This window comes from Dermacentor variabilis, chromosome 1 (genome assembly GCF_050947875.1).
Source record: "Dermacentor variabilis isolate Ectoservices chromosome 1, ASM5094787v1, whole genome shotgun sequence".
Taxonomy (NCBI): domain Eukaryota; kingdom Metazoa; phylum Arthropoda; class Arachnida; order Ixodida; family Ixodidae; genus Dermacentor; species Dermacentor variabilis.
In genome coordinates this window covers 231898600-231912777 of record NC_134568.1, presented here as the reverse complement: position 1 = coordinate 231912777, position 14178 = coordinate 231898600, and the positions used below count along the sequence as shown (strand labels likewise).

At 47.1% G+C, this 14178-nt stretch overlaps 2 protein-coding genes across 5 annotated transcripts in view; one reads left to right on the top strand and one right to left on the bottom strand.

Moving 5' to 3' along the window:
- The window catches only part of LOC142559193 (uncharacterized), a 91166-nt gene that overhangs the window by 27423 nt on the left and 49565 nt on the right, over positions 1-14178 (top strand). The window lies entirely within an intron of this gene.
- LOC142559157 (diacylglycerol O-acyltransferase 1-like) overlaps positions 1-14178 on the bottom strand; it is an 85275-nt gene that overhangs the window by 60709 nt on the left and 10388 nt on the right. The gene's annotated exons all lie outside the window — the stretch shown is intronic.

Sequence of the window (14178 nt, the reverse complement as noted above, 5' to 3'; positions counted from 1 at the left end):
CAATTAATAAGCGTCCCTGTGTTCGCGCGTATACTGCAGCTTCGAGATCTCGACGACTGAATCGCCGACGCTCGCTCCAGCTACGACCACGCTGCACGGTTTTACGGGAGCCGGCAGCGTGAGCGGTAACGTCTCTCCAACGGCAGCTCGGATCGTCGCGCAAGTGTGTGACGCGTGCGACGCGTGCCTGCGTCACCCCCGCGCGTCACTGAGAGTCGCACGACACGGGTGGGACCGAGAACCATGGCGCGCGTTTCGCGCTAAGAGCTGACGTCCTGCAGCATAGTCGTACGCCACGTCAGAAGTGGTCGCTCTGCGATTCCACAGACAACCCATCAGGGTTTCGCAAAGAGCGAGAATCTGCTGCCCAAGTTGCGTCAGTTCGGGAACGATTAGTTACATGTACGCGCAAAGATTCCTTTGCCTTGCTATTAGCCAACTCGAAGCCATTGGAATAACCGATCCACCACTACTACTTATGCGCAGTTACTTGCAAGATAGAAATAAAGCCGTTACCATTTCTGAAACCTGCTCAAAAGTAACGACAAATGTAGCTGACCACATAAAGCCAATAGACAATGAAGTGGAACATCTTTTTTTCCCCGAGCAAAATAGCACCTTTTTTTCTTTCTTTTTGCACGCGCGTGTGGGTGTTGCTGTCTCGCTGGAAGCCGGCGCACATTCCCTCCTCTCTCTCTCTCTCTCTCTCTCTCTCTCTCTCTCTCTCTCTCTCTCTCTCTCTCTCTCTCGCCCCCACAGGGGTTAGGGCCGATTTACGCTCGAGCCGCCCATCGCCGCAAGCCGCACCGCATGCTTGCGGTTGCGCGAAAAATTGCACGTATCCAGCACTTGCGCAGAAATTACCATTTACACGGTGTGCACAGTGTACACCTTACACATTGTAAACCGAAATTTGTGCACAAGTGTTTGATACGTGCAATCTTTCGCGCGACCGCACGCGTGCGGTGCGGCTTGCGGCGATGGGCGGCTCGAGCGTAAATCGGCCCTTAGCTTCTGCGCGCGCCTGCCGGCCTTGGTGGCCGCTGCTGCTTCCTCTGTCACCTCGTCGCGCAGGGCGTCGGTTGGCACCGACGGTGCATTGGCACCGCAAGATGCTGCTGCTGCTGCTGCTTGCTGGCTCGGGTAGCACGTACCGCTGTGGCGCATTACTCGCAGCGCAAAACTCGAAGGACGTCTCGGCGACGTTCAATTGGACATTAATGCTTCCGCATTCACAACTCATAGGAAGCTCTTATGTGTCCTCGGATTTCTTTGATGACATACCCATAGTTGCCTCTCGTCACCTAAATGCATTCTGTACGCCGACGACACAACTATATTGAACTCGAACTAGTGGACCACGTCGCCAACAATAAAACTGAACGAAGACCTTGTGAAAATCTTGACATGGTGGGAACAAAATAAGCTGTAAATTAATCATAACAAGACTAAACTTGTCATGTTTACTTTGCATCAGCCGTCGCCCGAAACACCTTCACTCCATTTCCATCAACCGTCACGTATCTCGATCACAGCAACTGATCATTGAAGGTATTTAGGTGTGGAATTTGATAGTCACCAAAAATTTCACTTTCACATAGCATAAAAACAGAAAATGGCATATGAAATACGCGTTCTAATTAAAGCTCGTTACGCTCCTCGCTTTGTTACTTTCATGTCGCCTCATTATGCTTTTCTTCATTTTCATTCAACTACGATATTGTATCATCAGCAAACACTTATAACAGTCACCTAATGTCAGTGCAAGCCATTCGAAATTTTGCTATCGTATAACTAGGTATAACATTTTCCTAACGTGACATTAGAGTGTTTTAGAATAGGGGCCCCAATAGTTTGGGGCCCCAAAGAGCTTTGCGGGGTGTTAGCGTTGGGGCACGCAGGAGTGAAGAGTTTTAGAATAGGGTTTTATGTTTGCGGATAGCGTCTTGCGCTGACAGCGCCACTACGGCGTCAAAGAAATGCTATTAGAAATAATTAAATAAAATATACCATTTTATTATAGAAATTGTAAATTTGACTTGCGTGTATTCGCGTTTAATTTAGATGTTATTCTGTACGCAGCAAACAATTAGTTGCGCTTAGTTTTGAGCAAACCAACTTTTCGTGCCTTCACCAGCCAAGCTTAGCCGTGTTAGGCCTACGAGCCATAAAATCCACAATCGAATTTGGAATCAGCGGCCTCTAACGAATCAATCTTCATAACACACGCTAATTGAGAGAAAGCGATAACCGCAGTCACTTCTCCTAGCTTGCGAACTTCACTCGTTACCACGAATCGAACCCAGTTTAATGCTAGGATAGAGCCGTCGCTTCGATGGGTGCCGCCATGTTTGCTGACGCAAAGCTTTTGGGGCCGCTATTTGAGCTCCTGCTAAATCGGTGAAATAGCGTTCCCAACGCAAAACCCAAACGCAGTTTGCGTCTCGCGCATGCGCAGTAGCTTCGACATTATTTCTTTGGAGCCCCAAAACGTTTGGGGCCCCTATTCTAAAACTCTTTATTAGCGCTACTAAGTTATTACGAGAAAATAATACTTTGAGCGCAACCGATTTTGTCAACTACAACGGTCCCATTTTAAATTTCTGGAACATTAAGATAATGCTCCAGTAACCACCATTCCAAAGATATCTCTCTTTAATACTAACAATACAAGGTTTGCAGATTAACTTAATTTTATGCGTCGTTCGTACCAACTACGGCGAAGTCAATACATTTTTCAGCCTTATCACTATAGAACACACTAACATTTCCCCCAAAGTTGCAGAAACCTCACAGATTTCAAACATAACTAAAACGTTTTACTTTAGCAACTCCAGACTAATTTAACTACGCTTACCAATTGTAGTATCTCTTATTGTGCGATATCTTGAATCTTCGCATCTTTACAATTTGTTTCCTGCATCTTTCTTGTTAATTTTTTAAGTGTACCTTTGTAGTTTTTTATTTTAAATAATGTATTCACAGCTTTATGTTGCATTTAGATCATTTGCATGTCACGACATTTTTCGGAATTTTATAGTTGCAAGTTTCATATCTTGTCCTCCCTTTATGTTTAACTAATGCTTGGCATCATGCACAGGAGGTCCCAGTTAAATTTCCAACCACGAGAAGTCCTTCTGTACATACATCTATTGTAATATTTACCTCATTACTGACATGAATAAACTGACTCTGATTAGCTGTGTTCGGTGGAAGATTAATCATATGGTAGCAGTGGTGACGGTGATGCGAATGCCATGAAGTTCTCGGTCAGGCACTATTCACGTACATGTCGAAAGCAGCACTGTTCCCGTTAGGCATACACTGTATCGAACTCAATGATTCCCTTTGAATGAAGCAATGAATTAATGAATTAATGAATTAATGAACAGGGCGTAGTTATACGGGCATGGAGGTCAATTGCTGCTTCTTTAGCAAGCTGGTAATTCATACTCTGCAGGGTTTGCGCAAGAAGACAATGATTGAGTGAAGCCGTGTGCCATCGTGTGCTTCACTCAGTACTTGTCTTTCAAGCTCCATATTGCTAACATGGCGCCCATTTAATTCCTCTCCGGCGAAAATTCACTCTTCGGGGGCTTTTTGTTTGTTTCTTCTAAGAAAGCCTTTCACACACACACGCACACACACACACACACACACACACACAAACTCAAATTCGAGTGACTGATGGAAGAATTGTTTAGATTGATGTTGTAATGTAATGTACGATAATTGACAAATATCACATTAACTTCAACACACTAAAAAGTAAAGCTACTCTGCAATGCCAGCAAGTAATGCAAATCCGGACGCTGCGTTTGACAGAACCTCTTCCCCCATTTAAAGCGAACAGCATCGTCACCTTAAATTCAATATCACAAGAAAACCTCCTCTAGATTCCGTGAGTTTCGCAAAGGTTCTATTCATATTCGCACGCATAATGGAGGGCGCAGGGACGTATTAGCAGAGTGGCCTAACCTCCCAGCAGCGCCCTATATATACCCTCGGCGTCTTGACCGGTTCACGTTATACCTCATCCCAACGACTCTTTGCACTGTAGTGAAAGCGATGGCTCGCGTCAGCCAACCAGTGCAGGGAAGAAGGATTCCGGTAGTGTAGGTCGCCTCTGATCGCCCTCCGCCAGCTGAATGCCCAGAAGGGTCAGTAATAGCGCACAGTAGACGTGCCCTCCTCCATTCCCTGGAACATGCAGCCGGCTGTCGTTACTGGTCGGCTGACGCTAGCCCTAGTCGTCGCTACAATGCACGGGGTCAGAGAGAGGGAGTATATATAACTGCAAACGTGGGTAGCTTCTCAACTGAAGCCATTTAACGGTATTTAATCAGAAATTTAAGTGTCAGAAACATGCGCTCGTTATTCGCAGCACAAACAACATTATCAACGCAAATTCCACGGTTCCGAATCGCCAGTCATTCGTAGTAACCTGTGAGTTCTGTAGGGGTGACAAGACGCTACGAGGGCAAATCATTCAGCAGTATGCGGTCGTACAGAGCTCAGCGCGTGACTGTCCACCCCTGCGGCACTGTCTTATTATAACTACTTGTGTTATTAACGAGAGTGCGCCCACGTTCCCTGACCTCTGGCCGGCTGGCACTGCTCATGCGTGTGCCCTTGTCTATTTCGCGCGTGGTTATCACGAGACGGTACAGCATCTGTCGACGGCCACGCGCTCGTGTATTCCTGCTAACACAACTGAGCACTGTACGTAACCACATGTATTAACTCATTCTCTTTAGTATTGCGATCAGCAGCAAACTTTGCGGTAAGGGACATGCCTCGTGAGCTATGCGTGCTTGTATAACTGATGAGGCTCGTTCGGCAGGACCCGTTCGACAATACTTCGTCACGACCCGTTAAACCCACATTTTTGATGATAGGAATATGCTTCTCCTGCGCGTGCTGCTGCACAAACACTGTGACGCATCGAGAGCCCCCGCGGCATCACCTTGCGACATCTTTGAACCGTTTTGCAGAGTGCTATAATACATACAGTTCGCGTCAGCGCAAACGGCAATCTTTTACGAAGTCTGTGCGATGTGTTTCGTGCTTCGGCGGTCTGTGCAGAGCACCAGTGAGCGCGTGATCGCACCGCCATAAAAACAGGGGGGAGGGGGGCGAGGAGGGGGAATGCAGTCATACTTGATAGGCTGCTTCCTGGGGCCCCATTAACTCTCATTCCTCAATCAACCTCGCGCTAGTCGACGCGGATATGCGGAGGACAAGTGCCGCTGCTATGTTCCAGTAAAAAATTCACCGACGATTACGATACTTCCTAATACGAAATTTGAGCGCAGCTCTATACGTGTTTTCATTTCGCAATATATTGCTGGCGCGGACAATCTCTCTTGTACGGCACGTTGCAAACGGAGTGAGGTTCGGCGCGACGGCCTCGATAACTGGGAGATCACGAGAGGCAGTGCGTGGGTAATGCGTGGGCACGACTCACAGCAGCCGCCGCAGACGGACCTCCCAGACAACGCGCGCTACTCTGGCGCAATCTCGTAGCCATCGTCGTCGCATTCCGCTTTTCTTCTCACGCTTTCGCCATACCCTCTTCCGCTTTCCGCTTGATGGTTCCGCTGCACCCTCCTCATCCGCTTTCCTCCTCGCATCCTTCATCCCCCGCTGCGCTCCGCGTTCGCTCTTTTATCCTTTGCTCGTTCGCTCGGTTACGCCGACGCTAAGAGTTGTGCTCTAAAAAAGAAGTCAATGAGCGTCAGCCTGGCTGCTTCACTAACTGCCTCAGGCTAACGAGAAGCGAGCTTTCATTGCACTGAACCAATTTTTATAAGTTCTTAAAATACATTAAACAACGCGCTGCTTCTATTAAGTTCGTTATCGGCCTGAAGTTCTTAATGGTGAACCGCACCCTTAAGCATCATCATCTTCAGTCTATCTTATGCCACCTGCAGGACGACAGTCTCTCCCAGCGATCTCTAACTTCATCTCTCTGGGCCAGCCGGCTTGCATCCTATGCCTACAAACTTCTTGATCTCAACACTCTACATCATTCCTTGCTGCCAGCGGCCGCATCTGCCATTCACTGGCACCCGCACTCTTTCTCTATCTGCACTCTCTCGCTATGCACTCTTTCTCTCTATTTACTTCCCTTTTTTTTTGCTTTTTGCTACACAGAGCAGCAGGCCAGATACAAAACTACACCGGCCGACCTCTCTGCTATTGCAACATTAAAAATGTCCTTTTCTCTCTTTCCCTCGCACCCTTTCCGTTACTCTAAAAGACAACCGGTTAATAAACTATACCACATGTACTGCACAACTCTTCTTTCTCTTATAACCTGAACTAACTTACGTAATCAAGTAGGAGGAGGCACTCGCCCCACCTCCCCGGTCCCCCTTTCGAAATGAAACTCTTCGCCCATTTTCATGGACGAAGGAGAACAAGTACAAGCATTGATGCAGCCATTTCTCCGCCGCAAGCGAGAGATGAAAACTTTAATGATAAGCTGCATATGTTAGCCCGACTGATAGCCTTGCATGCTAGTCCATTGGTGGGTGATAATTACGGTGAGCGGTGAGCGGTGGGTGATAACTACGGTGTACACAGTGCTCCGATAAACACATAAACCGCACAAACACCTACCCCGGCACAAGCATGCACAACAAAGTCATTGACAAAGTTTCGTTAAGACCACTGGACTTCAGGAACACCAGCAGCGCTTTCGCAGCATGCAACACCAATAGGTACGCACCTGCTCGCGTGCAATGAAACTAATTTCCCCAACGTACTGTCAAAGGCAGTAACAACATTATCGCTAAAGTATTCGCTCTCACATGGCCAAGAGCGCTTAGTGTTTCGCGATTTCATTTTTCCTTCGAGACAACAGCGGAACTTCATTTCGGTCCGGCCAGAGCGACCGAGTTTGTTGTGAAGTGTGAAGTGCCACGGGTACACGGTCGGCAAGTAGAAATATCGGGTCGATTATTCGTCTAGTTCTGCAGAGGAGTACAGGCGAGCCAGATTCATTCCCGATATCGAAAATCTGAGAGCCTCTCTTGGGCGCCGCTTTACAAGCTACTGGACAACACTGCAGAGCTTGCAGTTTGTCCTAAAAAGGCACGACGCAGGGTAACATTAAGTCTCTGCAGCCCACCTTTAAATTATACGTCAAATATATGATAACGCCATATGTCCCTACTAAAAGGGGAGTGGGAAAAGGAAAAATGGTAGGCCATGCATGGATAAGAGCTGCCGCGCTGTGCGATATGGACGCTCTAGTTGAATGTGACAGACACCTGTTCCTGGAAGTTCATTCACACGCTGCTCAACATATTGGCAATGCTCCAAGTGAATACACCTGCTGCAGTACACCGTTTCTCGATACAAAAGATAGTAAAAGAGCGTTTGCTGAACCGGACGGCTGAAGAGCCGCCTAATGGGCTGACTCTCATGTCCGTTCACTGGGTACCAGACAGCGTCGACGAAGTTATCCCCGCTTTCATGGAGAAGCCACGCCGTACGAAAACGGCGGTGTGAAGTAATTTTCTATACCTCCCTCCCTCGGAAAAAACATTTCGCTACGTGCCTGCCTCAACTAAAATGCGAGCTGCATCCGCTTGCTTATAATCTATACCGCTGTCTTTGGATTCACATGATGCACAGCATTTCACGGACGATGTTTACATGGGTCAGTGCCCCTGATTCACGCCGCGCACGACACCGCAGATTAACTGCCAGCGGCACAGGCGACGCGATTCGTTGTAGCTCAGTCACGCTGCTTTTGGGGACAATTGTAGCTCAGCTGAACACTGTAGCTCAGTCCCGCTGCTGCCAGTTTGGGGACTGAATCGGTAATCCGGCCCGTCATGTGAATGCAGCTCTGACGTTAGGCCTATCACATTGTGTTCAATCGGCTCGTTCCCATAGTCCTCGTCCTCCTTAGCTTATTTGTTATCCGCCAAGTTTAATCTATTCACTGATTGTACGCTTTTTTATTTAGGGAAATACAGCATCACGCATGAAGACGTGGAGATATCTGCCATATGCTCTCCAACTGAACATTTATTCGTTTGGAAAATTCCTTCTCGTCGATGTTGGTACCTTGTGATGACTTGGCCTAAATAAATTGGCTCTTGCACAACTCGACTGACTGACTACCTAATCCGAACTCTCGTGATCATTCGCTCGTGACGACGTTGGCACGCCTCGACGACCTGCCGCATTCTGAGTAGACGATCTTGTAGTTCCGGTAGATGCGGTCTGCACACCAAAAGGCGACGACGGCGCTACTGAAGTTCCTCCGATCAAGCGACCTGCTTGAACGCTTGGGACAATTCCCGCATTCCTTTGTGTGTGTTGGTTTCTTTTTCTATCTCTTTCTACCCGCCGTGGTTGCTCAGTGGCTATGGTGTTGGGCTGCTGAGCACGAGGTCGCGGGATCGAATCCCGGCCACGGCGGCCGCATTTCGATGGGGGCGAAATGCGAAAACACCCGTGTGCTTAGATTTAGGTGCACGTTAAAGAACCCCAGGTGGTCAAAAATTCCGGAGTCCTCCACTACGGCGTGCCTCATAATCAGAAAGTGGTTTTGGCACGTGAAACCCCAAATATTATTATTCTATCTCTTTCTCTCTTTCTGCGTGTTTGCATATTTTCTTTATCTTCCTGTCTCCCTTTACCCCTTCCCAGTGCAGAGTAGCGAACTGGATATCTATCTTCCGGTTAACCACATTGCCTTTGGTATCTCATTTTTTTTTGTCTCTCTCTCGTGATCATAATGTATTCCACTTCTCATGCACTGTCTTGGATAGGTTTTACTGTTTTGCATTATCCATCGATTCTTGATCAAACGCATCTGCGCCTGTATTCACGGAACTATTCTTACGTAAGTGAATCTGCGGCGGTGGCTCAGTTGGCGTTGCGCTGCCGCGCCAGAGGTGCACGGGTTCGACTGCCGGCCTCAGCGGCCACGTTTCGATGGGGGTGAAATGCAAAAATGCTCGTGTACTTCGATATCGGTACACGTTAAAGGTCCCCTGGTGGTAAAAATTCATCCTGACGGTACGGCGTCTTTTTCACCCACTGTGCAGTTTCGGGCCGTTAAACCCCATAACCTTTGTTTGTTTGTTTGCTTGCTGGCTTGTTTGTTTGTTTGTTTGTTTGTTTGTTTGTTTGCGTAAGTTACCTGCGGTTGACCACAGGCGCCGGATCCGTCGTTAAGAAGCCGATAATATGATGAGAGGACGACGCCCGAATGCCGACCAATGAGGAAATGTTCTCACGTAAGAGACTTTTTGTGAACACGGGCCCTGATGATGGAGACACCGTTATGTTCTGCGCAAATGGAACTACTCAAACCCTCAGGAATCGATAGTGTCTAGTGTGTCTTTGTGCGCTATAACTTGCCTTGACAGGATGATACCAACAAGCCCAATTCGGAACCCTGGTGGCAACGACATGAAAGTTTCTATTTTTTTTTTCTTGAATGTGAGGCATTCTTTGCCTCATTCTTGGTTCTTTGCGGTAGGCGCGTTCCTGTGTCTCCTCGCTTTAAGAAAAAATAAATAATGTGCGACCGATGTGGGAATCGAACTTCTGCCGTCAAAAACGCAGCAGCCGAGTGCTCTAACGACTAGGTCACGATCGCCCGCATGCTTCTCTCTTTCCAGAGCCAGCGACCTCTTTGAAACACTTGACGAGTGCACCCTGGGCCACTTTGTGGTTTTCTTACCTTGTGAATACTCACGCTTTGAGCCGCCGTGTTAGACTGTACTATCTCCGGGACCGGCCCACTTTGCCCAGTGCTTTCCTTGCTTACGTTACGTAAGAACTGTGCAAGGCTGTGCAGACTTCATAATGGCGAAGTTATTCAAGTTTTACGATTTCTTCGCCGAAGTACAAATGCCATCGTCGTCTTAACGTACACCACATGAAATAGCCCTTTGTACGTACGATAGTATGACATGCAGTCGCTGATGATGTCACGATCCATATTTACCTCCCTTACACTCGTACACTATCTGTATAGAACCCAACAATGACCATGTCTCTAGTTGAACGGCTGACGTAGAAATCAAGCCATTGGTGTCATACGATTATCTTCAACGTGGTTGTCGTCGGGATGCTTTGTCGCCACACACACGTACGGTCACGACCCACACACACACGCACACACACAACTACTCAATTTGGAGGAACACGCTGGTCCATCCGGCATCGTTTTGCGGAGCCCCAAACAATGCTGAATAGCCAGGTACGTGCGAAATGCTTCGCATGGATTCCCGCAGTATGTGAGGTCTACGCAATACAGTAAACTCTCAGCTGTATGAATGTCAGTTTAACGAATATTTCAGAATAACAAACTTTTAGAATATCCCCAGCGGTTTTCCTATGTATCCTATGCAAAAATCTTTCAGTTAAACAAATTTCTGAATAGCGAATGTTTCAGTTGAATGAACCTGAGGCTCCTGGTGGATAGTAAAACCGGCTTCAATTAGAAACTGCTGGCATCAATCAGGCATTTCCCCCATGTGTGGTGAAAGCGAGCAGGAAGAACAGCGCGACGATGTGATCGACCCTGCGATGTGGACAGAGGTCTGTCACAGGCTGGATATTGACAGCAACACTTCATTTGAAGACTATGTGCAGAGACAGTGAGCTCATTACCTGTGCTGAACTAATAGATCTGGAAATTTCTTCCAATGTTCATCCTGAAGAAGAGTGCAACGAGGAAGATGCAATGGCAGAAACAGATTCGCATACTGTAATTCTAGTCGAGGATGTAGGATGCCTTGGAAAGTTGCGGGACTTCGTGTCTCAGCAACAATGTGTGCCAGAGGAAGGGCACAAAAATATAGACTCTCTGAACAGCTGTGTTACTTCTTTTGCTTGAATAGCACGAGTGCAAATGAAAATTGTGGATTTTTTTTCCATATGAAATAGGCAGCAATGTAACTGATATGCATTTCGTATATGGTGATGTACATAACTCCATAAATTGCATTTTGCACGTTTGACTCGTCTGCTGTGCCCTATGCTGTTCCATATTCTAGTGAATATTCAGTGTAGTGAACTTTCAGTTAAGTGAACTACTTCCTTGGGTCCCTTGAAGTTCACTCAAGTGAGAGTTCACTGCATTTATTTCTCCAAAGCAGTCACCACGAAAAAAAAGAACAAAGTTCAATGATGACAGTGTAACATAGGAGTAGACAAAGCAGCACTGTGAGGTTTATGGCATGTCGTAATTATTCAGGAACGTATAAAATATTGACTAATACAGTAATACAAAATGTAAGGGGCATAAAGTTGATAACAATAAGAAATTGGTAACTATATGGGCAGCAGGGAATGAATACAACAGAAAATAGATGTTAATGGACACTGAGGCTTCTAATGAATGACGTCAGAGATTGCTGTATTACTTGATCGTTTGTAAGTCGATTCCATTCCGTTACTGTTTTTGGAAAAAAATGAATATTTAAAGCAGTTATTACGCTGACGAAAAGGGGTGATGAATGAATGTTTGAAAGGGGTGAGTAATGAATGTTTGCGTACAGCCTGGTTTCAATTTTGTAATTCCGATGTCTCCTACCATTGCTAATATAAAGGTTAAATTTTTTTTTTCGTTAGTCCATTCATTGGAGCCTATTACATAGATTCTCAAGCCTCGCCTGAAACTGCTGGTGTGTCCCATGAAAAGTGAAAGCCATGAATGTGCAGTACTGCGGTTGCAAGAAAGTCAAGCTTTTCTTCATTGAGAAGCGACTGTTGTGAACGTACGAAGGGGTGGCAACCTGCATTTAGAGCTCGCATACATGTCAAAGCCAAGATTGTGGGAGCGCTTGCCCTGGTTACAAGTCTCTGTTTTTGCTGACCGGAATCATCTTAAAAAAATTAAATTATGGGGTTTTACGTGCGAAAACCACTTTCTGATTATGAGGCACGCCGTAGTGGAGGACTCCGGAAATTTTGACCACCTGGGGTTCTTTAACGTGCACCTAAATCTAAGTACACGGGTGTTTTCGTATTTCGCCGCCGTGGCCGGGATTCGATCCCGCGACCTCGCGCTCAGCAGCCCAGCACCATAGCCACTGAGCAACCACGGCGGGTACAATCAGTCTTGGTGATCAGGTCAGTCAGTTACCGTCCCGCAAAGTGGACGGCCCCGCAAGTGGACGGTGGCCACAGAGAGCTGCAGTTTCCTTCCGCCGGTGGCATACAACAAATGTCGCCGAGTATTGAGGAAAAATCTCGCAGGATCCGACCAAAACACACGCGTTTCTCAACCCACAACAAAATGTAGTCTGCAGGAAAACGGAGGGCTACGGCGTGTTTGAGGAAAAAGAAGCGCTGGATAATCGAGACTCCTCCGCGAATAACGAACGCGCGCTGGCAGTCAGGTTGGCCCGAGAGACTAGTCGGTGAAAAGACATGATCGGTACTCGATGTAGGAAGAGGCTCGACCCGTCGCCCTTCTCCGACGCTATTTGATGTCGGCAGACTCGATCGCGCGTTACGCAATGACGCTTGCGTACACGTCTTTTGTTTTCCGTACAACGTGCGCTAAATCGCTTCATGGCGCTACGGCGCAGTTTAATAGACGATTTCTTTAGGGACCCTTGAGTTCGACGTTTTTGGCGTGCGGAAGCTTCTTTCTAATCATAGAGCAGTGCGAAACGTATTCACCAGCACGAGTTACCGGGATTAAATGCAGACACCAATTACTTCGCTGGACCAGAACAGGCACTTGCTCATAAAATGCTGCAGGGTACCATAAACCGCAAAAAAATACATAAGAAATTTAAAAAAGGACGCGCGAAGCTTATTTCGCGCGTCCTTTTCATGAGATTATCGATTTCATTCTTTGCTTTGGTAGTTGATTTCTTCGTGTACAGAAGCGGCGCAAATGCAGTTTCTTTTTTTTTTGTAAGATATGTTTCGGATGTTAACGCTGGCCTGTGTTACCATTTTTCCTGATGAAATTGGTCTCAAATCCAGGGCATGTGAAGCTTCACCCAAAGCTAGTTAGGGTTTGTATCACATATTTAGCAGTGTAAAAGACCGTGATTTACGTTTGCAACATTCGTCTCATTATTTTGTACAATATATTTATAAAATTATCAAATCGGTATGTTCTGATCTAATTAAAGCTACGGAGCAGCGTGCGGTGTCGAAAGGAAGAGAACAGGTTGACATCTTATCCAGGATGAAAGAAATCCCACTTCTTTTCTTTCCTCCTCCTCTCTCTCTCTCTCTCTCTCTTCGGAGTTGCTTCACGAACGCGGATCTGTCAGAAAGCCAGAAAGCAGGGGGTGTGTCTGGCTGATTAGCCGGGCAAGAACTTAATACTAGGCTGCAAAACGCTGTGCAGAAGGTGAACAGTTCATTGTGCGTGCTTGATCTACGAAGCGTGAATATCCAAATTTACACGCGATGAAATAATACGAGATAACGTGCTGCAAGTCCGTGGAACTGACGAAACAACCGGGGTCGAAAAACTCGATAAAAGGCATGGCTACTTCCAAGGTCACATAACCACGAAATTTTCACGTACTGCATCAAAAGGCAGCTTCCATGCCCGCAGTTAGCCCAGTGGCTAAGGCGTTGCGCTGCTCAGCACGAGGTCGCCGGTTCGATCCTGGCCACGGTGGCCACGTTTCGATGTAGGTGAAATGCAAAAAAATAAAAATATATGCTCGTTCACTTATATTTAGGAGGGCGTTAAAGGACCCATGTGGTCAAAATTATTACAGAGTCCACCACTCCGGTGTGCCTTATAATCAGATCGTATTTTCGGCACGTAAAACCCAAGAATATTATTAAAGCGAAAGCTTTACTACGCCAGCCAGCGAGCCATTTCGGCTCGTCGCGCCGTATGCCGTATGCCATTGCCATGGCCGACGAACGACCTTGAGCCGCCGTTGCCTAGCAAAGCTGCAGCCGCGCTCCAACAGATGGCGCCGCCGTCGACGCCGCTGCCGTCGCTGCTCGCTCCACCAGATGTGCTCCGCTGGAGTAGAGGGAGAGGAGGTGTCGCCTCGCTGGATGTGTATATATATATATACACATACACATACACATACGCTTCGCCACAGTGTATTTAGTCGTTATGGGAAGTGCGAAAGAGACGCAACAACGACAGAACGAAGCGAGGAAGAGAGAATGCGCTCAAGAGACGCCAGAAGAACTTGCCGCACG